Below are 16,278 nucleotides of genomic sequence, written 5' to 3'. Positions count from 1 at the left end.
AAAAGTTCCCTCTCTTATAAATATTTAGGATAATATCTCAGGCTAGCTAGGGAGTGTACTACTGGAAAGATTTAATACTGGATCTGAAACTAACTCAATGGCTCCAGAGACAAACTAAACATAATGAAAATGTTACAAATCACTGAAGTGGAATTCAGTCCCAGCCAGTATATTTCATAAAACACAGATCTTTTTCATTTTAAAAATAATGCTTTGAATAAACCAGAACAAATTTAAAAGCAGATCTGTAATGTATTTTACCTGTTCTCACATATTGAAAATATATTTACAGAAGTTGTAAGAATTGAAATACTAATTTTTAAAAAGAGTGAATAGAAGTACAAAGTCTAGTGATAGGGAAAGAGAGTTAACACACATACCCTCCTCTCTCTTATCCTTTAAGAGACACAGTCAGAAGATCTTGCTACCATTTTCTCCAGACAGACTTTCACATGCTCAACATATGTCCAGCTAACCAGTAGTTCTTGTGACCACTGCTGCCTTGGAGCCTTGGAGTTCACACCACTACTGCAAAAGCCTCTGCTGGCTCAGCTGTAATTTGGTTGTTTGCTTTTAGGGTTACAGGGAGAAGCTTTGGAAGTGCAGCTGAGTCTGACTCATGTTGCAGGCAGCAGGATGTGTATGGATACACACTTTGGCAAAGCCTAAAGCACCATGACAGTGCACTTCTACGAGATCCCTCAGGTTAAACTGGATCCCAAACACAGCCTTGAGGTCTGTGCTTCAGGGATGCACTAACACCCTTGTCCAGCTCACAGCAAACTGAGATGTGAATAGGGACCTGCTGCTTCCAATGCTTTGAACAGTTAAAATCATGGTCACTTGGACAGGAGTGCAGTGTATGCCACAACCAGCACAGATAAAAGAGGAGATAGTCTGAAATGCACTGTTATTAATTAAAGAGTAGATACATTATTCAAACATTAAAAAAAAATTATAAAAAATAAAAATTATCATGTACTAGAAGCACCTGCCTGTGGAAAAAACCCAAACATAAAATAATTACATGCTCAGTCACAGAATCATATATTATAACTTTGCATTTATGTAATATATTTAAAGGTCTGTTCCAACTACAGATTCTTGCAATTGGAATACAAAAGCCCTCTGGCAAAATTTAAATATAAAAGTGTAGACATAGTTCTTGTTTACAGGGATAGTTGTAGAAGCAAGAAAGAGAAACAACAGCCTCAGGCACTGACAACAAGTTCTTTCCATCTGGAAACGCCATGCACACAAGGTAAGCTGCTTTACAAGGTAAGCAGAGGAATAGATTTACCACTGGTTGTACAAACACACAACAAAAGATCACCATAGGATATACATGGGGAAATAAGTAACAAGTGCATAAATGTCTAAATGTATTTTTTGCATGAGAAGAAATCAGAGCATTTGGCGATGGCTAGCATTAAATCTATGGAAAAAGATTCACCATCTTCCTACACTGAAGAGAAAACAGAACACAGATCCAGACCCAGTGGACTGCCTCCTGTTCAATAGAAATATTCATAGAGTTGTATCCCTTACACTGACTTTAAAATGTGACTTCACTGAAATTTTTCCTCTTCCTTTAATACATCATTCAAGCTTGGTAGCAGAGAACAGACTTTCAACAAATAGCACACTTTCCTTTCTGCAAAAACTAGGCTCATCTGGCTGGACAATCTTCATCCAGGGGTTGAAAAAAAACTGGTTTTGTGAATATTCTGCACTCCACTATCAGTCAGAATCTCTGCTTTCCCCAGTTCTCTAAAATAATGTCACATCCTATTGAAGTGTTAAGTAGAAAGACAGAAAAAATGCAAATTGCTGTTCACATTGAATGACAGTTTAGAGGGTTTGTGTAGCACAATTCAGAAACTCTACATTATTTTACTGCTTGCATGTCTATCCTCTGCTACTGACTGCTCCAACTACAGTGCCACACACTCCTCAGAAAACAACTACATCATAATTTGTTACTTGAACTTTTTTTTTCTTAGCAGAGTACTTCCATAAATTTCCTCCCAACTAGTTCCTCTAATAAAGAATCTATTTCCCTTTTAATGTCCAGCCCTTTGTATTTTATACGTACAATTATTACATTATATTCTGTGGCTTTAAAATTAATCATCAACAAGGAAAAATACTATTTTCTCTTTTGTACAAAAAGAAGCCTTTCTGAAGAATGCCTGTGCAGATCTGATAACGCTCCTAGAACAGAAAACACATCACATCTACCCAGCAAGAACAACAGTTTCTCAGCAGCCACTATCTGTTGTTTCTCCTCTTGCTGTATTTTGCATGACAGGAACCCCTCTGCTGACACTGTTCACTTTCCCTAAATTGCTATGTATTACCAGAACTGGCTTCCCTTTTTTCTGTATGTGCTCCCTACCCACTAAGCTCTCCCACTCACCACCTTCCACCTGGTCTCATGAAAATGATGATTTGAAGTAATTCTGTCCTCTACATTCAGCACATTCTCCAGCTTACATTTGCCTATGCTGTTTATCAGGCAGACCAAACATCTTGTAATATAAAATGTAACTCAAAGGCCTTCCATATATGATTCTCTGTATTTTCTTGCTGTGATGATTTACCCTGGAACTGCCAAACTAAAGATCAGCTCAGACTATGTATTCACTACTGACCAAAAAGCTTTTCTCTGAATTTTCTTTCTAAGAAACAAAGAACCTGAATAGCACTGAGAGTCTGTCACTATGCTGCAACAAACATGACTTTATCAGTTGGCATCAGAAGTAGATGAATGGCTTGAAATTGATGCTGAACTGGAAGTGTGTATTATACACCAGCTTTATGCTATATGAACCAGTCAAGTAATAATTTTCAGTTATATTTACAGCAGAACTGAGTTTTAGTTCAAGTGCTTCAGATGGCCAGAGGCCCATACAGATGCCAAACTCCTACCCTTTTGTTCCAGCTGGATGGCCTTGCAGGGCACTGAGCAGACTCTGTCAGTGGCAGCACAGCCATGCTGTACAGCAAGCTTCACACCACAAGCACTATTTCTTCAGCCTATCTATTCTGACATATACTGGGCTAATTTAGGTGGATTTATCATTAATTAATACAACAATGAATACAGCAAAGCCAAACAAAGTTCAACTGCCTACAAATAAAATACAAAATAAGGCACTGAATATGTTCACTGCTAACCAACTTCAGGTTCTGAAGATTCATTCCCAGTGTCTATTTTTCAGGCAGTTGAAATAACATTCAAGGAAGCGATTAGATGTAATGAAATAGTTTCAGAATAGTTTTACGTTGTATATCTAGAAAGAATGTATGAAGTTTTGTCTTCAAGTCTCAGTAATTAAACAAAAACCTTGGGAGAAGGATTGTCAAATATTTGTAAATAAATACTCTGCCACCGTAAGCTGAAAAAAGGCATTTTATAAGAGGAAAGAAAAGCAGCATAAATGCTGAGAAGAAGTATGATTCCATACTTCTAGATCCTTTTTCAGTAGCGTCCCATGGCATACAAGATAATCTTAACCAAACAGTGACTACATTTTAATTTAATTTCTACAGTTCTTCGCAGAATTCTCAAGACAGTGGAATAATCAGAACATAGAAGGGTGAGCAGTCCAGAGCCTCCCCACAGGAGATCCCTCACCCTGCATTTTAATCACTCAGGAATGTATGAAGAGGTAATACTATATGAAATACATATATAGAATAACTTGGATACATTACAATGCTGGCTGCTTAAGATGATTCCACACTTCTTTACTTCTAAATCTTTCCACTAACTCTATTCTGGTATTATCAGCAAAGCTGAAAGGGGCAAATAAAGCAGGGGAGGGAGGCATAAAAAAGGCCATACCATTAACTCACTTATAGCACTTTAAGCCATTCTTAAAATTCATGGAAACTTTGCTTATGTGAAGTTTCTCTCTTACACAGTCTTCTCTGGATAACTGTTCAGTGGGATTTTGTCTGTGATCAGCAGCTCAAATGACCAGGCACTACAGAAGGGTTCTGCTCTGCTGGTGCTGGGGTGGTCACAGTGATGCCTGACAGACTGTACAGATGAGAGGATGTTTGATACTGGAAAGGGGTAGGAGACCATTAGTCTCTTTTCCATAACCTTTCTGTCCTTTTGCTCCCTGTGGGATGATTTTACAGTGGCATAATGCAGGGTTTGTACACCCCATTATATGAGTCTGGAAGGAGCTCATGGGCTGTTGGGTACCTAATCAGCCTCTCCCAGAGGCAAACAAGAGACTTCAAAGGAGGAACAAAAAAAGAAGAGCCCTGCTTAATTAGTGCTCAGCTGAGAGGAGCAGACTTGGGGGAAGACACAAGGAGAACTGATTCCTGTCAGAGTCCCCTGGTAGAGAGGAAGGCCTGGCAAAAGCTGTTCCCTTCTTTGGCTGCCAATGCTCAACTTGAGCTTCCCTGAGCCACGGCACCACAGACACTTCCATGAGTCAGCAGCTCAGAGAAAAGAACAAAGAATCTGCTGTCAAAACACCCTAGAAGCAAACATAAATGGAACACTTCTGTATGTCCAGGTCTAATTTTATATACATCAAAAGAAATAGAGGTTGCCCTATCTTAAGCAGAGGGTTACATCCATGCAGTCCTTTGGGTGTCCCAGGGCTGCGTGGAGCAGCAGAATAAAGCTGCAAAAGGCTTTTAAATATTAATTTTGTAAACTTTCGTGCCTTTTATTATAAAAGACATTAAAAGATTTGTTTTTGTCATAACAGGTGTTTTTAGGTCTTTTTCTTTCTTACATTTTACCTAAGAAATATCAGAAACTAAATCTGGTTTTTGGTGACTTGCCTGTGAGAGTGGACAGGATCTGAGGAGAGAACAATGTTCCAAGACAAACATATGTTCATAAGGGGCTCATAAATGATGCTAAATATAGGAACAAATGAATCCTGAATTTCTCTTACAGAATTCCTACTTCCCAGAATTGTGAACCACATGTGACTCTTGGCAGGTTATCAATATATTATTCAAAACAAGAAATAAAAAAAACCTAGGAAAATTAAAAGGATAACCAAGAAAAGTTTTAATGGATTTTTATACCTGTGCCTTATCTTTAGCAGAAATGGATTATGAGAAAATACTGTTCCGGAAGAATTTTTTTCTAAAAGATCTCACTATCAAATCAGCTAGATATTTTCTGCTCAACTGTTTTATGTATGCATGTGTATACATGAATATATTTAAATAAAACCATTTTGTCCTTTTCCTTGGTACGATTAATTTTAATTTTAAATGTTATTTCTCAATTCAATTTTTCTCTCTCCACCTGCATCTTGGATCAAAGCTGGGATAACTAGGTACACAGGTATTAACAGAATATCCCATTTGAGTGTAGAGACCTCCAACATGAATATTTTCTCTTAGAAATGTTTTAATTTCTTGCTTGCATCTTGCTGTGTTGGAGACAAAGTAGATTGATTTCTCACAATACCCAGGAGAACTCCAGGCATTGACAGCTGAGGAAAGGGACACAGAAGCTTTGGAGACATTAAAATAACAGAGACAAGAGTTTAAAAACAGCATTTATACAAACTGCTTCACATCCTATATTATGAAACCTACTCACGTCTAGAGGATACCACTTTGTTTTCAAAGACCAAATGAAGTGCACAGTCAGATTTATTATATGCTTCAAAAAAAGAGAGATATGTTCTCTGAATAAGGAATCCATGCTCTAATGCACAGCAAAACCAATGTACAATTTTCCTATTTCACATTCTTCATACTGAATATCATAGAGGTGTACAACCATTTCCATGCACGTTAATTTATAGACAGGGAAATAAATCTCATGTTAATAACAGAAATCTGGAAAAGCTCAAGTTCTTAGAACAGAGGTTTTAAAAGCAAGCAGAATTAGGAGTGGCTGTTCACCACAAAGTAAATGAGGGAAAAAATGTTAAGGATGGATAAACTCTGGTGACAGCGTCTGTTTATTCTTTATCGTAAGATAAAGGCCTTAAAATGGACTGTAGAAGGACATGATATTTAATGTGACAAGTGGAAGAGCAATCCAAAGTGTGCAAGACCACAGGTTTCCTACTGTAGGAAAGTACATAGTTTGAAGGCATGCACATTGGCTCTGCCATCTGAGCACAAATAACCTTGTGTGCCTCAATTTCCACAGCTGCAAAACTAACAGCATTTGGGTGCTGCTTTTGGTTGGGATCACTAAAACACCATGGTTCCACAATATGGTTTAGTGGGAATGGTGCTGTTGGGTTAACACCAGACTTGATTATCTTGGAAGTATTTTCTAACCTTGATGATTCTATAATTTACTCAATAGAAAACCACTATATATGTGGTTTGGATTTGTGCTGAGAGCAGTGTTGATAATTCTGGGGTGTTTTCCTTATCATGAGCAGCACTAACACAGAGCCAAGGCCCTTCCTGCTCCTCACCCACCCCACCAGCAAGAGGCTCCACAAGGAGCTGGGAGGGGACACAGCCAGGACAGCTGACCCCAGCTGACCCCGGGGATATCCCATAATATGGCACCAGCTCAGCGTGGCAATCTGGGGAGGAGGAGGAAGGGGGGACGTTTGGAGTGATGGTGTTTGCCTTCCCAAGCCACTGTTAGAGGTGATGGAGCCCTGCTGCCCTGGGGATGGCTGAGCCCCTGCCTGCCATGGCACGTGGGCAATGAGTCCCTTGCTTTGCCTTACCTGTTAAACTGCTTTTATCCCAACCCACTCAGTTCTCTCACTTTTATCCTTTCAATTCTCTCCTCCAGTGAGTGACCCTGTGGGGCTGAGTTGGAAGCTGGGTTTAAACCATGACAACTTATAAACTTATCTAGCAGAGGGTCCTGAGAATTTAGTGGTGATATTATCAGACAACACTGGTACAGACATAAGATGCATCATCCTGTTACTATTTACTTAAGACATGGGACACAGATCAATAAGCAAAGATGTGAAGTGTTACTGTAATAGTTTCTCATTATTTACTAGAAGCCATCTCTCCTTCACATTCAAAGTAATCCATATTTCTCAAGGATAATAGTAATTCTTAATTACAAAATGATGATTTAGTCAGTGCACCTGCCTTTTAAGCATGAAATACCTTCTTTACAAAGTATGTGCCTCTTTTGTGATTTCAAAGAACCCTACAAATGTAGAAGAGTGTGAAGTTCAACAGTCAGCAAACAGTCAAAAAGCTTTCTGATGATGAATAACCTCCTTTGAAGTAGTCTACTTCAATATTGTAATTTCTGGAATTTCAAGCATGAAGTCTATGAGCAGCGAGACTACACATTTCTATTCAGTGGCAATAAAAGTCAGCTAATTTGGTACCAACTACAGCAGGATATTATCATTTATGTAGAGTTTTTATCTCATAGTTAAGGATGAATCTGTCAAATTCCACAAGCTATTTCCTTATTAAGGGGAAGTTTAGAAATGGAGGAGCCACAGCATTAGAGTGCAGATCTCTAATTTTTTCCATTGAAATGAAAACTTCGCCCTTGGAAAATATACTTCACTACTGAATATATTAATTAGATTTTTGCATTTGATCCTAATTTGATGACAAAAACACTAAAAAGATGCTATATTATAGTAAATGCAGTTTTGACAATGGGTTCACTCATCCACTGTACTAAGTCAGAAAAAGTTCTTAAAAACAGCTTAAAATTTTCAAAGAACCATCTCAAAAGGTGATTAATTTACATGTTAGCTTAAGAAAAAAATCCTGTCACATTCATTTTCATTTTTTCCTTAAAAAGTAGTCAAAACATATTTGCACATTGCAGCACCATTGAGCACCCCGCTGAAAAATGACAGTGCATAAATTACAAAGCAGGCTTTTTACAGCAAACACAGATCTGTGCTCAAGTTAGAATAACATTCTCTTAATCCCTAAAGCAGAGCAGCGATAAATGCATCTTTAATATATTCAAAAGCTGTTACTTTTTCCTTTTTTTTAGCCAAACTGCAGTGCTATGAGCTCAAACTTCTCTCATTGCATTGCTCCAGGCAGTGGATCTCTGAGCACACACGCTTTCATCCTGAGAATGTAGGTGAGAGAATAAACCAACGCCTGTTTGCCTGCCTTCAGCATAAAGGCATTTGTAGCTAGACAAGAACCTGTGAGATATCAATCATGCAAATGAAACCTGACTGCTCTAAAAGGGGCTGGCTGAGAGCTTGGCTTTCATTTGATAAATAAACATCTGAAGTTTTATCTGCTGCAAATGCTTTCACTTGGAGTCCAACAGTAACTTTCTTGTTGTAACACTAATACTTAAAGTAACACCAGAATGCCCTGTATGTTAACTGACTTCATAGTATTTGTCTGTAATAACTATATTAATATTAATTTCAGAAACTTCTATGCATTGAAAATATAAGCATCTATAAAGCTGACAGAAAAATATAGGTATAATTCAATGTCTGAATAAAATTTCCCAATAGTTGTTTCAATTTCCTACCACACAGTCTAACTAGAAACTGATTAACATCAATAAATCTTACATCTCTTAATATGTACCTATCTTTCAATGAAAATGGATTATAAAACAGTAAAATAAAGTGATATTAGTGAGAAAAAAACTAGTTCACTACATCCCTTGTACCTACTCAACATGCTGTATTTATATTATATGGCAGTCAGCTCCCAAATAGATGGCACCAGAAAATCAAAATGGTTGCTTGTCACAGCATGCAAAGAAAAGGGAATTTTCTTTATCTTTACACACAGTTCTTTGAAGCTGTCCTGATCCCAAGGTATCTCTCAATTAAATATCACTATTTCCCCTCTCTTCCCATTAAAAAAAAAAAAAAATTGCAAGCCCTTTTATTATGCCTAGGGGGATGGATGAAAAATTACAAACACTGCCAAATGTGTAACTAGAAAAACTGCCTTGAAGTGGGTGGGGGTGTTTAGATCTTGGCAGCTGCTGTGTAACCAAAAGCTTTTACAAAAGCTAAAGTAATTTAAGTATTTTCAGAGAGGCTCACTGATTCTGGTAGTTATTTTCCTGCAGACACCATAAGTTGATCAGCTTTTCCCACAGCATTCACTGGGGCTGTCATCCAGAGTGAGTGCTCTGTCTGTCCCCTCAACAGGACCAACCCACAAAAGGACAGCATTTTAGAAACAATGCAGAATACATCCTTTAGAAAGCATAAAATATAGGTAAGAACTGTAACTCTGGCGATTTGTTTGCTAATTTCTTTAAGTCCTGTTAACCAAATAAATCAGTAAGGTCTAGAAAGGTACCTTCTGTGGCTGACAGGGATACTCAGTACATCTTTACTGATATTTCTAAGGGAAGCCATAGGCATTGAACACACTTTGATCCTAATTTGATGACATAAACACTAAAAGGATTTATTTTTTTCACTGCCTTTTGCTTAGAAAGTTGAACTTTCATCTCAACTCCTAACTTTCTCAGTTTTTAGAAACTAGAGGTCCAAGATGGTGCCCTCCCTATTATGCCTTGGGTGATAGAATAATGGCTGGAAAAAGCCCTCAACAATCATAACAGCATCAGCATACGCAGGCAGCAAGAGTAAAGTTTCATGCTAGAATGGGATTTTGAAATTTTCTGGTTTTAATCTATAATTCAAAAGAACTACAGAATGTGGAAGTCATCTGCACCTGGGCACCTGGACAGGAGTTGAACAGCACACCTGTATACACAGCCTGTGAAGAACTGCTAAGCATCAAGCAGATTCAAGTTTTTGTTTAAAAGCCAAAGAGCAAATACAAAAAGATTGAGCACAATCAAGCAACAAGTGTTTTTTTAAAAAACAGAATATGAATATTTTCCTGAATTAATAATTTTGTATTTATAAATCATATATTCAATTGGTCAAGTCTCTTCTGAGATACCACTATTTTTTACATATGATATGAAATGCACAACAACTCCCAAGGAGAATGCCACAATATAAGCAGAACACCCATATAACTTATTTTTTTTCCATGTGCACAGAGACCTATGATTAAAGTCTGAGCTCCCATGGTTTTGATGCATACAAATATGTGTTACATACACTGTCTCAGCAGGCACTCATTATGCAGTCACAGCAAAGAAAAAGTAAATGCCTCACTGAATTAGAAGGAAGGAGATTTTTCACCAGTTCTGTTGAAGGCAACAACAACAACTTAGAGAAAAGAGGAATTAATGCATATCCCCTTTTTACTCATTATTTGGGATAAAAGAGTCTACTTGTATAAATAACTAAACCAGTAATTCAGCTAAGAATCACTTCCAGAAGCTATAAGGCTCAGAAATTCCTTACCATTCAAAGAGTAACTAAACAAGTATACAAGATTAACTAGGCAATGTAAAACCTGAGTAAATTATTAATTTAAGCCAAAAATAACAACCTGCCCTTTAACATTTTGGGGATACATTTTATCTGTTCAATTACTTAGATGTGCAGTCACTGAAAGCAAGAGTTACTCCAGGAGATGTGGTCTAGTTCTTTATAGTATTTTTCTTCCATAGCGGATGTCAACTAATTCATCAGTTTCAGATAGATTAAATAATACAGATTAATATTCACAGTATTCTAAAAAAGATATTATAGTGATTTCCTATGGTTAGGACTGTATATCACACTTTAGTATCCACAGGCAAATTCTTCTATAAGTGAATGTCATTTATCTATACCTGATGGAAGAATTTATTTTTAAGAATGCAAATGCTGACTACATATTTAAATTAATGAAGCATGTGATATAGGTCAAGGACAAACTGGAGAGAATTTTTTTAGTAGTTTTAATGCTATCTGCAGCAGTTTTCACACATTCTTAAATTAGTCAGTAGGCATTCTGAAGGTTAAAGAACAGTGAACTTTGAGAACATAATCATGAAGTTCAATGTGAAGAACAACCTGGAAGGGTGGCATTTCAATTTTGCCAGAGGCAAGCTAAAAAGCTTATAAACAACTGTGTTAAATGGAAACTTGCTACGTAAAAATACAGGTAACAAAGAAATAGTAAGACTAGAGCTGAAAACTACACATTTCTCATCTTTCTTTCCTGCAGTGGTTCTCCTGCTCAAGCTTTACAACCTACGGAGTCAAAGACAAAGGGTACAGTGACTGTAGAAATTAAAAAGTATTTACCAATAAGGAAAACAACAGTAAATTCTGGAGCGGCATTTTGAAAACGTATTTCTGGGAGATCAAAAGCTTCTCAGCACATCAGGAATGTCCTCTACACTTGTTATTACATACTGATGCATTCTCACCTCCCTTGGGATAAAAAGGCAGGTCATAATTTCTGGAATAAAGGCACTTGTCCTGCAGTGCCCTCCCTTTCTATCTGTGTATTAGGATAGACCATCTCAGACCTAACAGGAGTGTTGAAAATATGTTCATTAATGCTGATATGACTGTTTAATAATTAGGTTATGAGGGCTATCTAAGGACTGTGAAAGATAACATCATTTTTTAGTTAGATCTAATTTCTTTTATCTCCTTTCTTGTGGTTAGTCACCAGGTTCTAGCCCCAAAACTGTTCTGCTGAGCCCTGCTATCCACCTTTTTTGCTCTATGTTTCAAAATAATCCACTTCAGCTCAGGTCTAGACTGCCACCATCAGCATTGCCAATACCCCGTTGTGCAGCTACAGCAATGATTTATTGCTCGGTGACAACAATGTAGCAGAAGTGCTGGTGTTATGATTCTTCATCTATATTATGAGTTCAATCAAATAATCTGCTGAAGATCTTTTTGTTTCTCTGATATACAAAGGCATTCTCTACAGATAACACGGGAGATCACATAGTAGCAAGTATGAATCTCAGTAGGAAACTAGTATGCTTTATTTCAAACCTGTCAACATTTTTCATGTATCTCCAAAAAAAATCATTCATTGCACTTTCCTCCCACAAATTCTCCAAATTAAATCTGCTTAATACAGGAAATACAGGAATGGGGGAAAAAAAAGCATGTATTATAAAAGTCAGAAAAGCATGTTAAGTTTTCTCCCATCTCACTACTTCTTTTACTTTTAATAACATATTGTGCTGAGCAAGGACAACATTCCAATGGAGGTACATAAATATTTGCACACAGTGACAAAAACATTTTCCCCGTGATTCTGAAAAAAAAATGCAAATTCAGGGCTCATTATTAACAAGCTGAAGATTACTAATTAATGATTTTACTTACAAAGAGTAATGTTTAAAAACAAACAGCTACATTCATAATTAACAGGAATAAAAAGTATATGGATGAATCAATCACGTGTTGCTCTTACATATTAGCTAAAAATTGATGCGCTGCAGAATTACAGGTTGGAGTGGGGAAGCATCCACTCTGTGAAAAAACCTCAGTATTCATCAGCTATTTGTTTATTCTCTTGTTTCTGAGGCTGCAGAGGAAATTACTACCTGTCTGTGGTAACTGGCCATTAAAACCAAAAAGAACCCAAATTAGCTAAAGTAACTGCTATCTTACTAAAATGGAAACAGGCATTTAACAAAATAAATAAAACAGAACTACAGCAACCAGTTCCTTCAGATGTCCAGTTTCTTTATGCAGAACACATAGTATGGGTGATGATGTTTCTGGTGGCTTGTGATGTATTGTACAACCATTTTATAAAGTGATACAATATGTCACAGACAATAAATTAGTAAATACTGTAGCGGCTTCACAATCCTGCTCTTTCTCATCAACATGATTCCATAGTTCCTGAGGTTAAAAACTGTCATGACTTTAGATTTTAAGCACTCAGCATAGAAATAATTTATATGTGGGAATCTAAAGTTGCAAGACCTTATTATTACACTGCACTTGCCCTGTGCCATTTTCACAGGCAGTAACAACACTGGAGGCTCTACTGTCTCCAGCACTGCCAAAATTGATACATCAGACTTCAAGAAAGTTTAAATATTTATATCCAGAACTGTTATTTTGAGGCTTTGCACAGATTTAACAACATTTAGTTTTAACTCTAGTAATTCCTGTGCACACTTTAAATTCGTATGCCAGATGTTTAAATGCCACAGAGGATTATTATTACATATTTACTTATATAGATCCATCCCTCATATATGTTGATGTTAACAAGAAAGTAAAGACACTTCTAGAGGAGGCAACACCTTCTCACCAGACTCATAGCAGGAGACTTGTTGATTCTGAGTTCTGTATATGACCAACTTACCAATTTCACAAACTTACATCTGGATCCTCATCAATGAACATATAAATTAAAAATGTTCAGTTTTTCATAGGCTAAACTTTAGAATGCTAGAACCAGTTTTAATCATCACATATCAAACCAAACAGTTCTATATTTGACTTTTATACATTTTTTCAAATCATCACGATCATAAACATGCACAGCAACTCTATACAGACATCTATATGCATATTGTAAGTTTCCCCTTTATTGCAAATATTTTTAGACAAAAAGAACAGAAAAACAACCTGTATCAGCTAGGAGCAACATCTTCCCTGAATTCTTTCATAATTTTCTTCCCAGTAATATAACTAATCATTTATTGGAACCTGCTCTAAAACAGACTATACAGACACTAATATTCCACATCAACCAAACAAAAATTACCTCAAAAGCCCCCGAAACACAAGTAAAAAAACTTTCCCACCAAAAAGACAAGAAGAAACAGAACTAAACTGACCCCTGATGTGGAAACACTTCTCTCAGGGAAGATAGCTCAGAGAGGAAGATAATTCAGAGGAAAACTGCATTTTCCATTTCGATTAGTGTTTTATCAATAGTCAAAAAATAATGTTTTAGTCATAAAAGAACATACAGAACCAGTCAGAAAATGCCATTGCTTCTGCATATGAATTCTTTTTCTTACAGATCTTGTCAGGAGTATCTTTTGTGGTTAATTCAAAATGGTGAGGCAATTCATTTTCTCTTATTTCTTAAAGTGTCTCCTGATTAGATGAAACTAAAAGGTACTTAGCCAAACAGAGCAGAATTTATGGAAGAACTCCCAAGCATTTTAACTGCCATATAAAGTAGATTTTACAAAAGAAACAAAGCAAGCCGTTAATATTTTAGTTTAGTAGTGCCAACATTCTATTACTCATCTATTAGAAATAGCTCCTTAGGATTTTTTAAAATTTGCAGTAACACCTTGCATCTGAAAACAGATTAAAACCCCAAATAATTATAAAGCTAGACAGACAGCATCAATTAGACAATTAAAGATACCTGCTCCCTTTATAGCAGGAGTGCAATTTAATTTTAAAAAAGTTTTCAGCATTTCAGAGGGAATGAACCCTGGTTGAGGGGTTATGGCCATAAAAAGGTGTTGATCAGTCTTATCTTTTAAAATGTTTTATGCAGCCACATACAGCAGAGTTGCCTGTGGATTGGACATAATAATCAGCAGGGGAAGGAGAGCTCATTACTACAAGCTCTCCTTCCCCTGCAGATTACCTCAGCATGAAGCCACGTATCTCAATCAAAAAAGATTGGGATGGAGAGCTACACAAGATGTTTCTAAATCAGCTAGCTTGGGGCTCAGCCTATAGCTGCAACCTTCTTTTAACCTTCAGAAAAGCAGAAGAACCTGAATGGTCTCTAAATATTGGCCATCTGTAAGTTTAGAAATACATCACTTAGCAGATAAAAGGCCCCAGCAGACCTGTCTCATGCTCACACAACTGATGCCCAGTGCCAACATGGAAAATTGAGCAGCAAGATCTATTGGAAAAGGGACAAGGCAGGACATTGAACAAGTGGGGGGCAGTAGGGGCCTAGGGTCTAGCACGTTGTAGAGTACTGAGAAGAATACTTAATGCTTTGGGCTGTGGTATATACCTGTTTAAAATATTTCTCAGAAATATTTTAGAAAACTTTGCTGTAAGTCACCAACAATCTATGATTGATTATTTATAATGCCCAAATTTTTGACAAGGCTAGTGATGTCAGTGATGTGTTTCAAACCAGAAATATGCTCTACCTGCAGAGTGTGGAGAGCAAGGTGTGTGTAAAAAAATTTTGTTGCAACAAATCTGGAAATCTGGTAATAAAGAGAATCCTCTAAAGAAACTGGAGATATGTTTACTGAACTAAGCTTAAGACAGTCATAATTTTTTATGATAAGTACAAAGAAATACAAAACAGCATAGCAAAATATTGGTATTATTTTAACTATAATGTTAGACTCAGAGACTGAGTAAAATGAAGGCAAAGGGGGCAAAATGTAGAAGGCTGGTAGAAGTCCTTATGATGGAATTACTGCCAAAAGAATAGAGGTACAGCATCACATTTCACATTGCTTGATGTTCTAAAACGCAGTGTATGTTCAAATGTCAACACAGTGCAGAGTCTCATGAATGTCAGCTATTAAAATAGTGACCATTCACTACAAATAGTTGTATTGAATTGTATTTCATGCATTATTAACAGCTGAAATTTCAGTTTTGACCCCCAGTTTCCTGGAACATACTGCACAACATCAGTCCCCACTTTGGAAATGAACTGTAGCTAATCAAGTCCCTTGACCTGATTTTGACACAAGATATCCCAGCCCCTATTGCTGGGTACTGAACCCTGTAAAATCAGCTGCTGAGTGAATGTGACAAGGAGCACAGCAATGCTTGCCTATCTAGATGAGATCAGAGCTGAGTCCTTATAAATGATGTACCAGGCATTGTTTTAGCTCCACAGAAAGCAGTAACACATTCTGTAATGGGAATTACGTAGGTTTTGTTCTTTCAAAATTAAATTTAGGGACTCCCTAAGAAAAGCCAATATAGAGGCATTGAAATGAAGTAGAGGTTATGGAAGCACAGACACAAGTGGCAGAATTTCCTGTTGGTGAGATTGTATGTGAGGTACTGCACCAAGAGGAGATAATTTGGGATTGGTGTTAGCATGTGAAAGCCACAGTGACCAGAAAACAATAAAGTGCATCTAAGATGCCAAGCATAAGCTGATCATCTGCTAAGATGAGAATGAATTTTCTTTTTCATATTCACTTTGTACATTATCTTTGAATGTTCACTTTGAATCATTATCTTCAATCCTGAGAAAACCTACTAGAGTCCCTTTACCACTCATCACACAAAAAGCTGAACAGTACACAAGGACTGCTAATTACAGAGCCTTATTTACATGCTGCTAGAAATTCTTAAGTCTTCTGATGAGTATTCCAATATATGGGACAAGGTTTCTACAAACCAAGTAACACCAGTTTGTGAGAGGAGATTTTCAACATATTAATTCACCTTTGGTAGTAGCATACATATCTTCTGCTATTTATATTTTATTTAGAGTTGTTATACTTGAGATTTTAAGTAC

This window comes from Molothrus aeneus, chromosome 14 (genome assembly GCF_037042795.1).
Source record: "Molothrus aeneus isolate 106 chromosome 14, BPBGC_Maene_1.0, whole genome shotgun sequence".
Taxonomy (NCBI): Eukaryota; Metazoa; Chordata; class Aves; order Passeriformes; family Icteridae; genus Molothrus; species Molothrus aeneus.
This window is presented reverse-complemented; position numbering follows the sequence as displayed.